General features: G+C 38.9%; 2 protein-coding genes across 5 annotated transcripts in view; one reads left to right on the top strand and one right to left on the bottom strand.

Annotated features, from left to right (window-relative positions):
* The window catches only part of LOC133651782 (protein shisa-8), a 648,746-nt gene that overhangs the window by 235,174 nt on the left and 391,107 nt on the right, over positions 1 to 22,465 (top strand). The gene's annotated exons all lie outside the window — the stretch shown is intronic.
* Positions 1 to 22,465, bottom strand: part of LOC133651780 (cdc42-interacting protein 4 homolog) — a 99,466-nt gene that overhangs the window by 63,922 nt on the left and 13,079 nt on the right. The window lies entirely within an intron of this gene.

Genomic DNA, 22,465 nt, shown 5'->3' with positions numbered 1-22,465 from the left:
TTTATTTGTAGAAAGCACTTTACATTGAGCAAACAACCTCAAAGAGCTACAGTGTATTAAAAAAGATAATAAAAAGATAATAAAAAATAAATGAAAATAAAAACTAGAACAGCCTAATAGCTAGAACTAGTATGCATATATCTAAAAAAAAAAGGCTTGTTTAAAAAGAAGGGTTTTTAAGCCTTTTTTAAAAGCATCCACAGTCTGTGGTGCCCTCAGGTGGTCAGGGAGAGCGCTCCACAGCCTGGGAGTGGCGGAGCAGAAAGCCCGGTCTCCCATTGTTCGGAGCTTTGTCCTCAGAGGTTGGAGGAGGGCCACATGGCAGTTATGGCTGCCTTCAGAGGGCCGCTTGTAACAGTGAATAATGTATGAATTTGCCTCCGGATTTCATTAAAAAAATTAAAAAATGTTACTGTATAGTGTTTTTTTCATTTTTTACGACATTTTACGGTAAATGGAAAAAACAGTAAAACTGTTTTTTTAGGGGGGCGGGGGGGTCGTGTGCAAGGAGTTGGCTTTTCCGTTTGAATGTCAGATCAAATAGAGAAGCCGATATGAATGTATTGGTTAAGCTGATCTTCTAAAGCTTTAGTAAAACTTGAAAATATTCCTATTCTGTCTTGATGGTCCTTCTTACTCAGCATATATGTCATCAAAAGAACTTGGGATTGACCAGTAACTTAGATTCCCTTGGAGGAAGAACTGGTCGACGCAACACTACCAAGACATGAGATTGCAGATCTTCCCTGAAAGGGGAACTTCATTTTATTTGGAATTGTCCGCCGCTCCCAGTCTGTGGAACGCTCTCCCTGACCACCTGAGGGCACCACAGACTGTGGATGCTTTTAGAAAAAGGCTTAAAAACCCTTCTTTTTAAAAAAAAAACTTTTTTTTTTAGATATATGCATACTAGTTCCAGCTATTAGGCTGTTCTAGTTTTTATTTTTATTTATTTTTATCATCTTTTTATTACACTGTAGCACTTTGAGGTTGTTTGCTGAATGTAAAGTGCTTTTTTTACAAATAAAATATATTATTATTGTGTCTATCATTCACAATCCTGATGAGAGACAACAAGACAAAAGTTGTTGTTTTTTTGCATCTAACTTGTAATAATCAGCTGGTTCTGGGTGGCTAGCAAAGCAGCCAAAGGGAGCAAATCTATTCTGCCTCTACATCATTTTTAAAATGCAAATATCCACTTCAGTCGGCGACTGCCGGCGCACACGAGTGACGCAGCTCGCCCAAAGACTTAAGTATAAACGTGCATGTGGGCCCCAATGTGGCCCCGGCGTCACTTGCATGAGCAGTGCGATGATAAAGTAAAAACCAAAGGAAGTCGCTACTACTACAAAATAAAACAAAAGTCACCACACCTTAAATGAGTATGTGAAAGTAAATAAAAGTAATATAATGTATGAATGGATGTGTATAGTCAGGGCTCGAATTTCACCACGGCAACCGCAGCATTTGCCGCGACCGTCCTCCTCATTTGCCGTAATGCCCTAAAAAATGACCAGTATCCACGGCAACAACATGCCGTGACCGCCCTTGACTTTTTACTTGTTAATGGACAAGGGATGTAACGATAACGGTATAATTATAGACCGTGGTAATATTCCAGAAGGTTAGTAACACCGTTTAAATTTTTAATTACCGAAAAAACATCATTAATGCAAAATTTTCAGCATATTTAAAATTACTGCGATAATAATAATAATAATAACCGTGATAATTTTGGTCACAATAACCATGATAAGAAATGTTCATACCGTGACATCCATATAATGGACAATTGTGACGTAATTGTTTTGTCGAATAAATTGATAAAAACACCCCGAAATGACTTTTTTTTTTTTCCCTAACATTTTCAACTGTTTAAGGCAGGGGTGTCCAAAGTACGGCCCGCGGGCCAAATGCGGCCCGCCGGCGTCTTCAAATTGTCCCGCGAGACGTTATGAGTTTAAGTATAAGGAATCTTATATTCATTTTAAAAGTATAACATTTTAAATGCTACTATTATTGACACAATCTAGCGGACATCATGAGTTTTTCCTGGTCAAAGACATTTTATGTCAGCAACGTGGAGCATCTATTTATATGACTGAATGCAAACAACCTTCCCTAGTCATGGTGCAAAAAAAATCTTACAAAAAAATCCAACCAACACAAAATGTAAACAGACATGGTCACTGAACTTCGTGGATATATTAAAAAAAACGTCCATTCACCATTTAAAATAAAAATCTAAATTACACCCATCCATTACAAAGCTTGATGGGAAAATGCTGGTTTAAGGCATGGCATAAATAATGTTAATAGGTATAAACAACATGGCTGTGTGTCAAAGGTTAACCGACAAGGAGAACAGCCGAGTTGTTCTGGGATTTTCCCAGAGATACACTAGTTGCATCAGGGTCTGGGAGGACGTCAGGTGTTGGGTGAATTTAGGTCAGGCACATGACCCCTAAACTGGCCAGGTATATATACAGTCACGATCAAAAGTTTACATACATTTGATTGATTGATTGATTGAGAAGTTTATTCACATCTAAAAGAATTTAATCCATGTAATACTTTAAAGGCCTACTGAAAGCCACTACTAGCGACCACGCAGTCTGATAGTTTATATATCAATGATGAAATCTTAACATTGCAACACATGCCAATATGGCCGGGTTAACTTATAAAGTGACATTTTAAATTTCCCGCGAAACGTCCGGTTGAAAACGTCTATGTATGATGACGTATGCGTGTGACGTCAATGGTTGAAACGGAAGTATTCGGACGCCATTGAATCCAATACAAAAAGCTCTGTTTTCATCGCAAAACTCCACAGTATTCTGGACATCTGTGTTGGTGAATCTTTTGCAATTTGTTTGGAGACAATGGAGACTGCAAAGAAGAAAGTTGTAGGTGGGATCGGTGTATTAGCGGCTGGCTGCAGCAACACAACCAGGAGGACTTTGACTTGGATAGCAGACGCGCTATCCGACGCTAGCCGCAGACCGCACAGATGATCGGGTGAAGTCCTTCGTCACTCCGTCGATCGCTGGAACGCAGGTGAGCACGGGTGTTGATGAGCAGAAGAGGGCTGGCTGGCGTAGGTGGATAGCTAATGTTTTTAGCATAGCTCTGTGAGGTCCCGTTGCTAAGTTAGCTTCAATGGCGTCGTTAGCAACAGCATTGTTAAGTTTCCCCAAGCTGGAAATTATTAACCGTGTATTTACATGTCCATGGTTTAATAGTATTGTTGATTTTCTGTCTATCCTTCCAGTCAGGGGTTTATTTATTTTGTTTCTATCTGCAGTTAAGCATGATGCTTTCATGTTAGCTCCGTAGCTAAAGTGTTTCGCTGATGTATTGTCGTGGAGATAAAAGTCACTGTGAATGTCCATTTCGCGTTCTCGACTCTCATTTTCAAGAGGATATAGTATCCCAGGTGGTTTAAAATACAAATCCGTGATCCACAATAGAAAAAGGAGAGAGTGTGGAATCCAATGAGCCAGCTTGTACCTGAGTTACGGTCAGAGCGAAAAAAGATGCGTCCTGCACTGCAGTCTAGTCCTTCACTCTCACGTTCCTCATCCACGAATCTTTCATCCTCGCTCAAATTAATGGGGTAATCGTCGCTTTCTCGGTCCGAATCTCTCCCGCTGCTGGTGTAAACAATGGGAAAATGTGAGGAGTCCTTCCTCCGGTAACGTCACGCTACTTTCGGTACAGGCCAGGCTTTTTTTTATCAGCGACCAAAAGTTGTGACCTTTATCGTCGATGTTCTCTACTAAATCCTTTCAGCAAAAATATGGCAATATCGCGAAATGATCAAGTATGACACATAGAATGGATCTGCTATCTCCGTTTAAATAAAAAAAAATTCATTTCAGTAGGCCTTCAATTCTAGCCTGATTTAGCCATTCCTTTACCACTTTAGACGTGTGTTTGGGGTCATTGTCCTGTTGGAACACCCAATTAAACAAGGAGACTCGGTAAAGAATCTGGGTATTATCTTCGACCCAACTCTCTCGTTTGAGTCACACATTAAGAGTGTTACTAAAACGGCCTTCTTTCATCTCCGTAATATCGCTAAAATTCGTTCCATCTTGTCCACTAGCGACGCTGAGATCATTATTCATGCGTTCGTTACGTCTCGTCTCGATTACTGTAACGTATTATTTTCGGGCCTCCCTATGTCTAGCATTAAAAGATTACAGTTGGTACAAAATGCGGCTGCAAGGCTTTTGACAAAAACAAGAAAGTTTGATCATATTACGCCTATACTGGCTCACTTGCACTGGCTTCCTGTGCACTTAAGATGCGACTTTAAGGTTTTACTACTTACGTATAAAATATTACACGGTTTAGCTCCAGCCTATCTCGCCGATTGTATTGTACCATATGTCCCGACAAGAAATCTGCGTTCAAAGAACTCCGGCTTATTAGTGATTCCCAGAGCCAAAAAAAAGTCTGCGGGCTATAGAGCGTTTTCTATTCGGGCTCCAGTACTCTGGAATGCCCTCCCGGTAACAGTTAGAGATGCTACCTCAGTAGAAGCATTTAAGTCCCATCTTAAAACTCATTTGTATAATCTAGCCTTTAAATAGACCCCCCCTTTTTTAGACCAGTTGATCTGCCGTTTCTTTTCTTCTCTCCTCTTCTCCCCTGTCCCTTGCGAGGGGGAGTTGCATAGGTCCGGTGGCCATGGATGAAGTGCTGGCTGTCCAGAGCCGGGACCCCGGGTGGACCACTAGCCTGTGCATCGGTTGGGGACATCTCTGCGCTGCTGACCCGTCTCCGCTCGGGATGGTTTCCTGTTGGCCCCGCTGTGGACTGGACTCCCGCTGATGTGTTGGATCCACTGTGGACTGGACTTTCACAATGTTATGTCAGACCCACTCGACATCCGTTGCTTTCGGTCTCCCCTAGAGGGGGGGGGGTTACCCACATATGCGGTCCTCTCCAAGGTTTCTCATAGTCATTCACCGACGTCCCACTGGGGTGAGTTTTTCCTTGCCCGTATGTGGGCTCTGTACCGAGGATGTCGTTGTGGCTTGTACAGCCCTTTGAGACACTTGTGATTTAGGGCTATATAAATAAACATTGATTGATTGATTGAACTGTGCGTGGCCAATAAGTTCAATTTTGGTCTCATCACTCCAAATGCCTTTGTTCCAGAAGTTTTGAGGCTCGTCTCTGTGCTGTTTGGCGTAATGTAAGCGGGATACTTTGTGACATTTGTGCAGAAATGGCTTTCTTTTGGCGACTCGACCATGCAGCCCATTTTTCTTCCTTATTGTGCATCTTGAAACAGCCACACCACAATTTTTCAGAGAGTCCTGTATTTCAGCTGAAGTTATTTGTGGATTTTTCTTTGCATCTCGAACAATTTTCCTGGCAGTTGTGGCTGAAATCTTTGCCGGTCTACCTGAATCCCTCATTTTCCACTTCTTAATCAGCGTTTGAACACTGCTGATTGGCATCCTCAATTCCTTGGATAGCTTTTTATACCCCTTTCCTGTTTTATGCAGTTCAATTAGCTTTTCTCGCAGATCCTTTGACAATTATTTTGCCTTCCCCATGACTCAGAATCCAGAAACATGTGTGCAGCACTGGATGAAAGATGCAATGGTCTGTCAGAAGCCCAGAAACTCACTGACCTTTTTATACACACACATTCATTACAAACAAACATGTCACAGGTGAGGATTGGAACCTTGATTAGCCATTCAAACCGGTTTGTGTCAACTTTTGTGCATGTTATCAGATCAAAGTCACTGGGGTATGTAAACTTTTGATCAGGGTCATTTGGGTACTTTCTTTTGTCATTTTGATTTAAAAAGAGTAAACACAGTTGTTTGCCAATAAATAGCTTCACACAACCATTAAGCATGAGTGGAAGAAAGTTTTTTGTGTTATCATTCATATTCTCTGAAGAATGGCCAAGAAATCATAAATTCTCCCAGGGTATGTAAACTTATGAGCACAACTGTATATACACACACACACACACACACACACACACACACACACACACGTAGCAATATGAGTTGTTTACACAGAAAGATTCTGTAAATGTTTATTTACATACCTTAATTGTTTCCAAACGGTGCATGTAACACGGCAGTAAAACGGCTGATCAAAAATAAAACAGAAGTCATCGTCATGTAGCCACACTAGCTGCAGAAGCTAACTCTCCAATCAGCTAAACAGACTCAATAACTCCTTGATGACGTCTTGGTGAGTTTACTGAGGAATTTACGAAACTGAAACAATATAAAAATAATTCCGTTGTAAGTTAATAATACTAACAAAGACACCCGTAAACATGATAGCATACTAGTCAATGCTAACGGCGCTTGCTTGATTACAGTACATTGCCATAGCCTGTACAAATATGCTAAAAACACTCCTACAGACATCACACCTGGAACGGTTTAGTAAGTATAAACAGTTTTAGGTATATTATAAATTTACAAACAATGCTTAGAGTGATGAATGAAGAATCTTTTAGAGCAGGCGCGCTACGGACGGCTAAAAGACGAACTACTTCCGGTTGAAAACACTAAATGGAAGTGTTCTCAGCACCTGCAGTGAGAAAACTTTTCCAAAAACGGCACCGTAGCACAAACAATAGCACACCTTTTCAGTGTATTTGCTTGCCACGTGCATTGTGGCCGTCAGCGGAAAAAAATCCATAACTTAGCCGCACCGTTTTCGTAAGCCGCAGGGTTCTAAGTGTAGGAAAAAAGTAGTGGCTTTCAGTCCGGATTTTACGGTACTTACAGATACCAAATCTCCAAGGCAGAAGCATATTAGAAAGTATTCAGTAGTGAAGTAGTGAAGGCGTAATGGTACTATTACCTCTGAAGTAGAGGGCTCAGAGTGCCACAAACGTGTACTATAACCTCTGAAGTAGAGGGCTCAGAGTGCCACAAACTTGTACTATAACCTCTGAAGTAGAGAGCTCAGGGTGCCACAAACTTGTACTATAACCTCTGAAGTAGAGAGCTCAGGGTGCCACAAACTTGTACTATAACCTCTGAAGTAGAGGGCTCAGAGTGCCACAAACTTGTACTATAACCTCTAAAGTAGAGGGCTCAGAGTGCCACAAACTTGTACTATAACCTCTGAAGTAGAGAGCTCAGAGTGCCACAAACTTGTACTATAACCTCTGAAGTAGAGGGCTCAGAGTGCCACAAACTTGTACTATAATCTCTGAAGTAGAGAGCTTAGAGTGCCACAAACTTGTACTATAACCTCTGAAGTAGGGGGCTCAGGGCGCCACAAACTTGTACTATAACCTCTGAAGTAGAGGGCTCATGGTGCCACAAACTTGTACTATAACCTCTGAAGTAGAGGGCTCAGGGTGCCACAAACTTTTACTATAATCTCTGAAGTAGAGAGCTCAGAGTGCCACAAACTTGTACTATAATCTCTGAAGTAGAGAGCTTAGAGTGCCACAAACTTGTACTATAACCTCTGAAGTAGAGAGCTTAGAGTGCCACAAACTTGTACTATAACCTCTGAAGTAGAGAGCTTAGAGTGCCACAAACTTGTACTATAACCTCTGAAGTAGAGGGCTCAGAGTGCCACAAACTTGTACTATAACCTCTGAAGTAGAGAGCTCAGAGTGCCACAAACTTGTACTATAACCTCTGAAGTAGAGAGCTCAGAGTGCCACAAACTTGTACTATAACCTCTGAAGTAGAGAGCTTAGAGTGCCACAAACTTGTACTATAACCTCTGAAGTAGAGAGCTTAGAGTGCCACAAACTTGTACTATAACCTCTGAAGTAGAGGGCTCAGAGTGCCACAAACTTGTACTATAACCTCTGAAGTAGAGGGCTCATGGTGCCACAAACTTGTACTATAACCTCTGAAGTAGAGAGCTCGGGGTGCCACAAACTTGTACTATAACCTCTGAAGTAGAGGGCTCAGAGTGCCACAAACTTGTACTATAACCTCTGAAGTAGAGGGCTCAGAGTGCCACAAACTTGTACTATAACCTCTGAAGTAGAGGGCTCAGGGTGCCACAAACTTGTACTATAACCTCTGAAGTAGAGAGCTCAGGGTTCCACAAACTTGTACTATAACCTCTGAAGTAGAGAGCTCAGGGTGCCACAAACTTGTACTATAACCTCTGAAGTAGAGAGCTCAGGGTGCCACAAACTTGTACTATAACCTCTGAAGTAGAGAGCTCAGGGTGCCACAAACTTGTACTATAACCTCTGAAGTAGAGAGCTCAGGGTGCCACAAACTTGTACTATAACCTCTGAAGTAGAGAGATCAGGGTGCCACAAACTTGTACTATAACCTCTGAAGTAGAGAGATCAGAGTGCCACAAACTTGTACTATAACCTCTGAAGTAGAGAGCTTAGAGTGCCACAAACTTGTACTATAACCTCTGAAGTAGAGAGCTCAGGGTGCCACAAACTTGTACTATAACCTCTGAAGTAGAGAGCTCAGGGTGCCACAAACTTGTTCGAATAATCAAATAATCGGACAAAATACACTTTATAGCCTCAAAGTGTATTTTAGGGTAAATAGTTAAAATAAAAATAAAAATTCTTGCCTTTACCTGGATTACTTTTTCAAATAAATGCACATCATTAACATTAAAATTGCACTTTTAACATGTATGCATTAATAAAAAATATATAAAAACTCTGTTCACAAATTCCGGCACCCACACACCATCACGTGCGCTATATTGCAACACCTCCGTGTTTGTCCGTTTCTATGTTGACAGCGGGAACAATCACTTTTTGTTGGCAATTTGTGGATTTTCAAATCCTAACATTTCATTAACAAGAATCCTAAATGCATTCCACGAACACACACGAGTGGAAACAATTGAAAGTAGGTCATGAAAAGCAGTTTCGAGAGAACGAAACAAAACCAACAAAAGAACATAAGACCACCATTAAACACAATCCTAGTTTCTTTGGCGTTATTATGCGTGGCATGGATCATTCAATTCGTAGAACAACATAACCCAGGCTAGGGTTGCTCACTATAGACCAGTGTTTTTCAACCCCTATGTGCCATGAGATACAGTCTGTGTGCTGTGGGAGATTACCTAATTTCACCTATTTGGGTTAAAAATATTTTTTGCAAACAAGTAATTATAGTCTGTAAATGATGTGTTGTAGTTGAGTGGCGGTGCTGTCTAGAGCTCGGCAGAGTAACCGTGTAATACTCTTCCATATCAGTTCCATATCAATCAATCAATCAATCAATGTTTATTTATATAGCCCTAAATCACAAGTGTCTCAAAGGGCTGTACAAGCCACAACGACATCCTCGGTACAGAGCCCACATACGGGCAAGGAAAACTCACCCCCAGTGGGACGTCAATGTGAATGACTATGAGAAACCTTGTACATAATGTAATATGTATACAATTGAATACATATAATATGTATATCAATTGCTTTGTAGATGTGGGAAACAGCGGGAGGCAGAGTGCAGGTAAAAAGGTGTCTAATGCTTAAACCAAAAATAAACAAAAGGTGAGTGGCCCTAAGAAAAGGCATTGAAGTTTAGGGAAGGCTATGCAGAACGAAACTGAAACTGAACTGGCAACAAAAACAGAATGCTGGACGACAGCAAAGACTTACTGTGGAGCAAAGACGGCGTCCACAAAGTACATCCGAACATGACATGACAATCAACAATGTCCCCACAAAGAAGGATGAAAACAACTTAAATATTCTTGATTGCCAAAACAAAGTAGATGCGGGAAATATCGTTCAAAGGAAGACATGAAACTGCTACAGGAAAATACCAAAAAAAAGAGAAAAAGCCACCAAAATAGGAGCGCAAGACAAGAACTAAAACACTACACACAGGAAAACAGCAAAAAAGTACAAATAAGTCAGGGTGTGATGTGACAGGTGGTGACAGTACACCTACTTTGAGACAAGAGCTATAGTGATGCATGCTTGGTTATGCTTTAAAGTCATTTCCAACAATTGCGACGACGACTTTTTACTGTCAACTGAGTTTCCTTTTTTTAATTATTTCTGCTGATGGTGTGCATCCGCATTTATTCAACGCAAACAAATGTGCCTCGGCTCAAAAAATGTTGAAAAACACTGCTATGGACGATATAAGTGATATAACTTCGGCTTTTAACACTATCGTTACATTGTGATAACACATGTTGATGACACATTCTAGGCGGCTCCACAAATTTGACAGTGACGAGCAAACAGACTCGTCTTCAAAGCAATGTAGCGTTCTGAATAGTGACTTTAGAGCAAATCCACTTCTTGGCGAGGAATCTCTGCTTCCATGGCGACAAATACAGTGCAATTGGAAAGTATTCACAGCGCTTTACTTACAGGCCTCAAATTGTAACTTTTTAAAGGTCAAGGCAAGTGTTGCCTTAAATATATACATATATATATGTAATATGAATATTTAATACTAGGGATGTCCGATAATGGCTTTTTGCCGATATCCGATATTCCGATATTGTCCAACTCTTTAATTACCGATACCGATATCAACCGATACCGATATCAACCGATATATGCAGTCGTGGAATTAACACATTATTATGCCTAATTTGGAAAACCAGGTGTGGTGAAGATAAGGTACTTTTTAAAAAAAATAGTAAAATAAGATAAATAAATTAAAAACATTTTCTTGAATAAAAAAGAAAGTAAAACAATATAAAAACAGTTACATAGAAACTAGTAATGAATGAAAATTTGTAAAATTAACTGTTAAATGTTAGTACTATTAGTGGAGCAGCAGCACGCACAATCATGTGTGCTTACAGACTGTATCCCTTGCAGACTGTATTGATATATATTGATATATAATGTAGGAACCACAATATTAATAACAGAAAGAAACAACCCTTTTGTGTGAATGAGTGTAAATGGGGGAGGGAGGTTTTTTGGGTTGGTGCACTAATTGTAAGTGTATCTTGTGTTTTTTATGTTGATTTAATTTAATTTAAAAAAATAAAAAATAAAAAAAATAAAAACGATACAGATAATAAAAAAAACGATACCGATAATTTCCGATATTACATTTTAACGCATATATCGGCCGATAATATCGGCAGGCCGATATTATCGGACATCTCTATTTAATAGCTATTGTTAGACCGCCATCCTGTGTATTTGTCTGATTATATAGTGATTTTTTTAAATTATGAGTATCAGTAACGATATGACCAATGTTGCCCCTGTAACTACTTGGTATTGGATTGATACCCAAATCTGTGGTATCGCCCAAAACTAATGTGAAGTATCAATACAAGAGAAGAATAAGTGCTTATTACATTTCAAGAATGTGATGTTACATCAGACAATAATCAGCTAAATCAAATAAAAATAAAATAAATATAAAAAATCAATTAAATATCCTTACCCTTTCCATCCTTTGTAACTGAGCTACTGTGTGGAACAATTTCCCTTGTGGATCAATAAAGTTTGTCTACGTCTAATTAACAAGTAGATGAATACTAGTTTTGAGAAAATAATACAACTCCAGAAGGTCTTATCTTTGTCCATGTGATGACAGATGAAACAAAAATGGAGCTGTTTGGCCACAATACCCAGCAATATGTTTGGAAATGTTTGGAGGAGAAAAGGTGAGGACTTTAATCCCAAGAACACCATTCCTACCATCAAGCATGGTGGTGGTAGTATTATGCTCTGGGCCTGTTTTGCTGCCAATGGAACTGGTGCTTTACAGAGAGTAAATGGGACAATGAAAAAGGAGGATTACCTCCAAATTCTTCGGGACAAGCTAAAATCATCAGCCCGGAGGTTGGGTCTTGGGCGCAGTTGGGTGTTCCAACAGGACAATGACCCCAAACACACCTCAAAAGTGGTAAAGGAATGGCTAAACCAGGCTAGAATGAAGGTTTTAAAATGGCCTTCCCAAAGTCCTGACTTAAACGTGTGGACAATGCTGAAGAAACAAGTCCATGTCAGAAAACCAACACATTTAGCTGAACTGCACCAATTTTGTCAAGAGGAGTGGTCAAAAATTCCAGCAGAAGCTTGTGGATGGCTACCAAAAGTGCCGTATTGCAGGTAAACTTGCCAAGGGACATGTAAGCAAATATTAACATTGCTGTATGTATACTTTTGACCCTCACATTTTCAGTAGAGCCAAAATAAATTCATAAAAGAAGCAAACTTCATGAATGTTTTTTGTGACCAACAAGTATGTGCTCCAATCACTACATCACAAAAATATAAGTTGTAGAAATTATTGGAAACTCAAGACAGCCATGACATGATGTTCTTTACACGTCTATGTACACTTTTTACACCGACTGTGGTATATTGTTATTGGAGCATAGAGCAATTAATATATCGCGATACAAATTTTAAAGGCCTACTGAAATGAAATGTTTTTATTTAAACGGGGATAGCAGATCCATTCTGTGTCATACTTGATCATTTCGCGATATTGACATATTTTTGCTGAAAGGATTTAGTAGAGAACATCGACGATAAAAATCCCAACTTTTGGTATCTGATCAAATAAAGCCTTGCCCCTACCGGAAGTAGCGTGACGTCGTCAATTGAAAGGCTCCTCACATTTTCCTACTGTTTTCAACGCAGCTAGAGCGATTCGGACCGAGAAAGCGACGATTATCCCATTAATTTGAGCCAGGATGAAAGATTCGTGGATGAGGAACGTTCGAGTGAAGTACTAGAATGCAGTGCAAGACATATCTTTTTTCGCTCTGACCGTAACTTAGGTACAAGCTGGCTCATTGGATTCCACACTCTCTCCTTTTTCTATTGTGGATCACGGATTTGTATTTTAAACCACTTCGGATACTATATCCTCTTGAAAATGAGAGTCGAGCACGCGAAATGGACATTCACAGTGACTTTTATCTCCACGACAATACATCGACGAAACACTTTAGCTACGGAGCTAACGTGATAGCATCGTGCTTTAACTGCATATAGAAACAAAAGAAATAAATCCCTGACTGGAAGGATAGACAGAAGATCAACAATACTATTAAACCGTGGACATGTAACTACACGGTTAATGCTTTCCAGCTTGGCAAAGCTTAACAATGCTGTAGCTAACGACGCCATTGAAGCTAACTTAGCAACCGGACCTCACAGAGCTATGCTAAAAACATTAGCTATCCACCTACGCCAGCCAGCCCTCATCTGCTCATCAACACCCGTGCTCACCTGCGTTCCAGCGATCGACGATGCGACGAAGGACTTCACCCGATCACAGATGCGGTCGGCGAGACGGAGGAAGTTAAGGTGAGTTCGCCGGCTAACGCGTCTGCTATCCATCTCTGTCTTCCTGGTTGTGTTGCTACAGCCAGCCGCTAATACACCGATCCCACCTACAGCTTTCTTCTTTGCAGTCTCCATTGTTCATTAAACAAATTGCAAAAGGTTCCCCAACACAGATGTCCAGAATACTGTGGAATTATGAAATGAAAACAGAGCTTTTTTGTATTGTATTCAATGGGGTAGCAATACTTCCACATCAACTGATTCCGTCACGCGCATACGTCATCATATCTAGACGTTTTCAACCGGAAGTGTGGCGGGAAATTTAAAATTGCACTTTATAAGTTAACCCGGCCGTATTGGCATGTGTTGCAATGTTAAGATTTCATCATTGATATACACTACCGTTCAAAAGTTTGGGGTCACATTGAAATGTCCTTATTTTTGAAGGAAAAGCACTGTACTTTTCAATGAAGATAACTTTAAACTAGTCTTAACTTTAAAGAAATACACTCTATACATTGCTAATGTGGTTAAATGACTATTCTAGCTGCAAATGTCTGGTTTTTGGTGCAATATCTACATAGGTGTATAGAGGCCCATTTCCAGCAACTATCACTCCAGTGTTCTAATGGTACAATGTGTTTGCTCATTGGCTCAGAGGGCTAATTGATGATTAGAAAACCCTTGTGCAATCATGTTCACACATCTGAAAACAGTTTAGCTCGTTACAGAAGCTACAAAACTGACCTAACTTTGAGCAGATTGAGTTTCTGGAGCATCACATTTGTGGGGTCAATTAAACGCTCAAAATGGCCAGAAAAAGAGAACTTTCATCTGAAACTCGACAGTCTATTCTTGTTCTTAGAAATGAAGGCTATTCCACAAAATTGTTTGGGTGGCCCCAAACTTTTGAACGGTAGTGTATAAACTATCAGACTGCGTGGTCGCTAGTAGTGGCTTTCAGTAGGCCTTTAAATCATTCCCATTTAAAAAAAAACAAGCTCCGGAAGGCAATTGGCCCCCAGGCCGGACATTGGACACCCTTATCTCTAGCCCCACCCCTATCACAGCATGTGGCGACACACTGATTTTACACACCGCTAATCTGAAAATAGCCACAGGATTAACCAGTGGGCAGATGCCCATTGATTTGATTATCAGAAGCAAATTATTCCTGTCACACTTTTTGTTTTAACCACACAATGGAGACACACAAAAAAAACACATGATAAAAACCCATCCGACAGCAAAGAATCAGAAACTGGTGGCCAAATCAAAGTAGGCCACAACTAATTAGGCTGTTGCACAAGCACGCAGAATAGAAAAAAGGACAAGGAACATAGCCCGAGGGGGGGAACTGTAATGAGGCTGCAGCGTCCCAGTCCTTATCGCTGCAATGTAACAGAGAATGTTCACCATTCCAGGTACTTTATTGTCACACCAGCACACGTGACACTTAGTCTATTTCCACATAACTTTGTCATTCCAACCAAGGGAATGAAAAAAGTGAGTGTAGGATAGACTTTCTTTTTAATCCCACAATGGAAAAAAATACGTGGTTGCAGTGCAGATTCAAAAAGTCCACAAAAAAAAGTATTAATAGCAGCGCGAAAGTCAGGAAAAGTGCCGTCCCTCGTTGTGCAGTCCCAAAGGTGTTTCAACCAAAGGGTAAAAAACTATAAGGCTGTCAAAGGATTAAAATATTTTATTGCATTTTGTTCATAGTTAATCCAAAATTAATTGTGCTTAATCGCAGATATAATTTTTCACCATTAATTAGGGTTCCCTAGACCAGTGTTTTTCAACCACTGTGCCGCGGCACACTAGTGTGCCATGAGATACAGTCTGGTGTGCCGTGGGAGATTATAAAATTTCACCTAATTGGGTTAAAAATATTTTTTTAAACCAGTAATTATAATCCGCAAATGTGCCATTGTTAAGTATCGGTACAGCTCGGCAGAGTAACCATGTAATACTCTTCCATATCAGTAGGTGGCAGCAGGTAGCTAATTGCTCTGTAGATGTTGGGAACGAAGACGATGGTTTGCAGGTAAAAAGGTATCTAACGCTTAAACCAAAAATAAACTAAAGGTGAGTGCCGCTAGAAAAAGGCATTGAAGCTTAGGGATGGCTATGCAAAACGAAGCTAAAACTGAACTGGCTGCAAAGTAAACAAAAACAGAATGCTGGACGACAGCAAAGACTTGCAGCGTGTGGAGCAGACGGCGTCCACAAAGTACATCCGTACATGCCATGACAATAAATACCAAAATAGGAGTGCAAGACAAAAACTAAAACACTACACACAGAAAACAGGAAAAAACTCAAAATAAGTCACGTCGTAATGTGACAGGTCGTGACAGTACACCTACTTTGAGACAAGAGCTATAGTGATGCATGGTTGGTTATGATTCGAATTCATATCCAACAATTGCGAGAACAACTTTTTACTGTCAATATCTGCTGCTAAGTTTAATTTTTTTTAATGTTTTCTGCTGGTGGTGTGCCTCGGGATTTTTTCAATGAAAAAAATGTGCCTTGGCTCAGAAAAGGTTGAAAAACACTGCCCTAGACAGATTAATTTGAAGTTTTTAATACTATGACTAGTTTGCTTTAATTAAATGTGTTTTAAACATTATTATATTTTTTAAACAGCTCAATGCAAAAAGGACATAAAGCGTAAAAAAATCACCTGCATAGCGTTGGTGTCTTGCCAGAGTTTGTATTTTGTAGTAATACACTATTTGTATTCCTGCTGTAGGAGCACTTGCATTCAGAGGAAGAGCTACACCATGTTTAGATTTCAGTTTTACACATTAATCAAAGACAATGTCAGTGTTTCCCACACATTCATTTATTTGTGGTGGCCCGCCACGAAAGAATTACGTCCGCCACAAATAAAAAAAAATTTAAAAAATTTAAAAATTGTATTAAAAAAAAAAAATATATATATATATATATATATATATATATATATATATATATATATATATATATATATATTTATTTTTTTTTTTTTATTTTTTTTTTTTGTCCTGTCCAGCTTCTCAGGCAAATCATATAGTTGATGTACATGCCCATATAGGCTGTTCAGATTTACTTTACAAAAGAGAAACGTAGGATACTTCTCTTGTTGCCTTATTTGTATTTGACCACTACTGTTTTCTGTTTATTTGTTACTGACTGTGGCAGGACACCTCTGCCTCTGTTTCACTTTATGTTGCTGGTAAATAATATGGTTGTAGTAGTAGGCTAAAGTTAAATTATTTAGTATGCACTAATTAAAGGGGCAGAGCTTTAAGAGACATTTTAGCTTTTATATTTTATAAGATATATTTTTTGTAAGAACCACAATTAATAAATATATTTCAGTGAATAACTTATTGTTCAAATCTGTATATAAATATGTACATAAAGTGTTGTAATTATATTGTAAAATGGATGGATGGATGGACGTTTAAAACAAAACTGTTATTATTAATTAGTAAGTATACATTTTTGGAGCCTTTTTAGAGAAAATCATATTGTAGTAAATTATGCAAATTACTCGATGATGTCATGGTGACCACGCCCATAGCCCCGCCCATAGCCACGCCCCCGCCGCCACAGGTATCTTGGCAGTTTATAGGAAACACTGAATGTGGATTGTTACAATCATGCTTTGATTGTCAAATACGTTTGGTAATGTAATCTGTTATAAACTGATGTGGGATCTGAGCCGAGGATGTCGTTGTGGTTTTGGCAGCCCTTTGAAACACTTGTGATTTAGGGCTATATAAATAAACTTTGATTGATTGATTGATTGAACTGCTTCTGATATTCTGTACAGTACATGTTGTACAAGTTAATGGTATTCATATCGCTGCGTAACAAGGTCTTAACCACCTATTTATTCAGAAATTGTAATATTCAGCTTGCTAATAAACATTCTGTAATTGAGGACTATCAACCAGAACATGTTATAAAAGAATATACTAGAGCTGCAACAACTAATCGATTAAATCGATTAAAATCGATTATTAAAATAGTTGCCGATTAATTTAGTCATCGATTCGTTGGATCTATGCTATGCGCAGAGTTTGTTTTTCTTTTTAATAACTTTTTTTTTTTTTTTTAATAAACCTTTATTTATAAACTGCAACATGTACAAACAGCTGAGAAACAATAATCAAAATAAGTATGGTGCCAGTATGCTGTTTTTTTTCAATAAAATACTCGATAGGATAGAAATGTAGTTTGTCTCTTTTATCCGATTATTAATTGATTAATCGAAGTAATAATCGACAGATTAATCGATTATCAAATTAATCGTTAGTTGCAGCCCTAGAATATACACAATATTTGTGCCCGCCACAAAAATCCCCACATATTCCTTAACTGATGTACAAGCATTTGTTTAGGTAGAAATATCACAGATTACATGACAAATCATCTTTGATAAAGCATTATTCTAAAGTAAGCCATTTTTCTTTTGTTTTAGTGTATTTCGGCCAAATGTAAAGCGTTGTGTCTTCATATTATAGACGTATGTCATTGGTTTGAGAAGAGGTGTCTTGACATGTTTTGACAGACCTGACTTTTTGCGATAAAAAAAGTCAGAAAAATCGACTTCTTGCCTACCGTTTTGGTCCGTGTACCTCCCCCGTTCATCCAATTTCGAATTCGCCAATGCAAATCAAAGAAATTATTTTGGGCCATTTTTTTCTATTTTTTATTTTTGAAACAAAAGTTGGACAACTATTTTAAAACGACAATAGGACTCCTGCTAAACAAAGGTGGTACCTTTATGCTAAAAACATGCAAAACGCAAAGGAAAAGCTAAAAGATTGCTTCCGGTTCAATTTGTCATCACACAGATAAACACGCATTTTTGTATTTTGGATAAACATGAATTGGATTTTTGTGTTTATCTGGAAAAATTTAAATCCTTAAAAAGGAAAACAGCACAACATTTAATTTTATGGCAATAATTTAATGAAAATCAACCCTTTTTTGTTTGTTTTCAAATCTGCCATTTATAATAAAAATTGAAAAACGGCCCTAACTTTTATTTTTGATTTGCGTTTCACAATTGGAAATAGAATGAACCGGAAGGTACACGGACCCCTTTTTTCTTTCTTTTATGCCATCCTACTAAAGCAGTTACAATTTGTTTTAATGCCCATTTTCGATTTTTAAACAATTAATATATTTGGATAATGGATAACGATCAGTTTTTTTGTTGTTTATAATCAATGTAAAAAAATTGGGGAAAATGTATTTTTATGTTAAATTATTTCTTTATTCCAAACAAAAAATGAACCCTTTGTCTGTGTACATTCTGTTCATTCCAATTCTGAAAATCAAATAAAAAAACAAAGATAGGGCCGTATTTTCGATTTTTATTATAAATGGCAGATTTTTAAAAAAAAAAAAAAAAAAAAAAAAGGGTTGATTTTCATTAAAATATTGCCATAAAATTTTATTTTGTGCCGTTTTCCTTTTATGGATTTTTATTTTTCCAGATAAATACTAAAATCCAATTCATGTTAATCCAAAATGTAAAAATGTGTGGTTATCTGTGTGATGACAATATGAATCGGAAGCAGTATTTTAGCTTTTCCTATTCGCTTTTAGCATGTTTTTAGCATAACGGTAACACTTTTGTTCAGCTGGAGTCCTATTGTCGTTTGAAAAAAAAGTGTCATTAAATAGTTGTCCAACTTTTGTTTCAGAAATGAAAATAGAAAAAAATGGCCCAAAATATGTTTTTTGATTCGCATTAGAGAATTCGAAATAGAATAAACCCATTACCAGTGGGAAAAGTGTGGAATCCAATGAGCCCTTTTACCGAAGTTACGGTCAGAGCGAAAAAAGATACGTCCTGCACTGCACTCTAGTCCTTCACTCTCACGTTCCTCATCCACAAATCTTTCATGCTCGCTCAAATTAATGGGGTAACCCAAATGTGGGCTCTGTACCGAGGATGTCGTTGTGGCTTGTGCAGCCCTTTGAGACACTTGTGATTTAGGGCTATATAAATAAACATTGATTGATTGATTGAATAAACGGGAGGTACACGGACCACCCTTCTTAGTTTTTTTCTCTATCTACTGTAGGGCTTGGCGATATATTGATATACTCGATATTTTGCAGGTTAGTCTCTGTGCGATAAAGAAAATGACTATATGGTTATATTTGGAGTATACATTCTCACGCAGTTGCTTTTAGCTGCGGGAATTACACTACAGGCTCTTCTCACTCTTTCTTGTCTCTGCTTCTCACAGAGACATAAAACAAGCGCACCTTCTTACATACGTCACATACGTATACGCCCTCGCGGAGCAGAGAGGTAGCAGCATGGGTAACGTTAGCTGTGTTACGAGTGGTAATACGAGAGAAAGAAAGTGCAAATCCGGTAACAAATAAAGGAAGAATTAATTCCCAAGAAAAACAGCAGGGGGTTCATCGTCTGGCGGTGAATTGGCTTCAAGCGGGAAGATGTCGAACAGACAACCGTAATATGTCAAGTGTGGGGCAAAAGTGTTGCTACAAAAAGTAGCATTACTGCTAATATGTAGCATCATTTGAAAAGTCACCTGCGAGAGAATGAAGAGTGCTTACTCCGCATGTCAACATCTCCGTTCGGTGCCACACCAACAAAATGCCGAGGCAACCATTTCCACATCAACACCGTATGAAACAAATAGTCAACAACAGAAGGAGATAACGTCCGCAGGAACCTACCACATAGCGAAGGACATACACTATTTGATTTCCTATTATGCAGCTCATTTTTATTCGACAGTTATGGAAATATCTTGTGTGACATCATGCACAAAAGTGCAATTTATTTGTTTTAAACTATTGTAGTGGCGTTCTGTACAAAAAGTGCACTTTAATTGAGTGTTGTTTTGATATGTCACCTTAGTGACATCATGCACAAAATAGCTTGTTTTAAAATGTCTCTGACAATCTTGCACTTTCTGTTTTGAAATGACATGAATGTTTGTGCCACTGCTTAATAACTGTTTCATAAATACACTTTTAGTTGTGGTTTCCCTCTCTGCATGAAAGTTTAAAAGTAGCATATATTAATGCAGTATGAAGAAGAATGTTTGTATGTAGACACATAGAATCATCATACTGCTGTGATTATATGCATCAAGTGTTCATTCAAGGCTAAGGCTAAATATCCACATATATATGGTGTATCGTGACATGGCCTAAGAATATCCACATATTAAAAAAAGGCTGTATCGCCCAGCCCTAATCTACTATAATTTTTGGCTGACGGCAATGCCGCAAATCAGTAAGTCAGTCGCCCTTAAATTGACTCGGCCGCACCACCTGTCGTTGTGGAGTGTGAATTATGGATGCTGCTGGTGAGAATGGAAGAATCGCATGTGTGGAACAAAAAGTGGAAAAACAGTGCCTAAAGTATCAAAGGTCTACTGAAATGAATTTTTTTTTATTTAAACGGAGATAGCAGATCCATTCTATGTGTCGTACTTGATCATTTCGCGATATTGCCATATTTTTGCTGAAAGGATTTAGTAGAGAACATCGACGATAAAGTTCGCAACTTTTGCTCGCTGATAAAAAAAAGCCTTGCCTGTACCGGAAGTAGCGTGACGTCACAGGTTGAAAGGCTCCTCACATCTGCACATTGTTTACACCAGCAGCGAGAGTGATTCGGACCGAGAAAGCGACGATTACCCCTTTAATTTGAGCGAAGATGAAAGATTTGTGGATGAGGAACGTGAGAGTGAAGGACTAGAGTGCAGTGCAGGACGTATCTTTTTTCGCTCTGACCGTAACTTAGGTACAAGCTGGCTCATTGGATTCCACACTTTCTCCTTTTTCTATTGTGGATCACGGATTTGTATTTTAAACCACCTCGGATACTATATCCTCTTGAAAATGAGAGTCGAGAACGCGAAATGGACAATCACAGTGACTTTTATCTCCACGACAATAGCACTTTAGCTACGGAGCTAACGTGATAGCATCGGGCTTAACTGCAGATAGAAACAAAAGAAATAAGCCCCTGACTGGAAGGATAGACAGAAGATCAACAAGACTATTAAACCATGGACATGTAACTACACGGTTAATGCTTTCCAGCCTGGCGAAGCTTAACAATGCTGTTGCTAACGACGCCATTGAAGCTAACTTAGCAACCGGACATCACAGAGCTATGCTAAAAACATTAGCTATCCCCCTACGCCAGCCAGCCCTCATCTGCTCATCAACACCCGTGCTCACCTGCGTTCCAGCGATCGACGGAGCGACGAATGACTTCACCCGTTAATCGATGCGGTCGGCAGCTAGCATCGGATAGAGCGTCTGCTATCCAAGTCAAAGTCCTCCTGGTTGTGTTTCTGCAGCCAGCCGCTAATACACCGATCCCACCTACAGCTTTCTTCTTTGCAGTCTCCATTGTTCATTAAACAAATTGCAAAAGATTCACCAACACAGATGTCCAGAATACTGTGGAATTTTGCGATGAAAACAGAGCTTTTTGTATTGGATACAATGATGTCCGAATACTTCCGTTTCAACGATTGACGTCACGCGCATACGTCATCATACATAGACGTTTTCAACCGGAAGTGTGGCGGGAAATTTAAAATGTCACTTTATAAGTTAACCCGGCCGTATTGGCATGTGTTGCAATGTTAAGATTTCATCATTGATATATAAACTATCAGACTGCGTGGTCGCTAGTAGTGGCTTTCAGTAGGCCTTTAAATTGAAGAAAACTGTCTTTAATTTCAAGAAAATTTTTGTTGTACTTACAAATTGTTTTAACTTGAATAAAATTGTTATTCTCCTTGCAAATCCTTTTGTCTGTTTGTGGAACATTTGTGGAGTTTTCGCAGTAACTTCATTCCATCTGGGTGATGTATCCAATTTATCGACAAATTTGAGGTTTTTGTCGAAGACGATTTAGAAATGTAAAAAAAAATAGATATTTTTTGTCTTCTTCCGTAGATTCCACCCTCCTTATTTCCTTAGCGGCACACCTACGATAACATATCTTAAAGGCCTACTGAAAGCCACTACTAGCGACCACGCAGTCTGATAGTTTATATATCAATGATGAAATCTTAACATTGCAACACATGCCAATACGGCCGGGTTAACTTATAAAGTGACATTTTAAATTTCCCGCTAAACTTCCGGTTGAAAACGTCTATGTATGATGACGTATGCGTGTGACGTCAATCGTTGAAA

This window comes from Entelurus aequoreus, linkage group LG06 (genome assembly GCF_033978785.1).
Source record: "Entelurus aequoreus isolate RoL-2023_Sb linkage group LG06, RoL_Eaeq_v1.1, whole genome shotgun sequence".
NCBI lineage: Eukaryota > Metazoa > Chordata > Actinopteri > Syngnathiformes > Syngnathidae > Entelurus > Entelurus aequoreus.
Note: the sequence above shows the minus strand (reverse complement) of the source record. Positions and strands in the feature narration are given on the sequence as shown.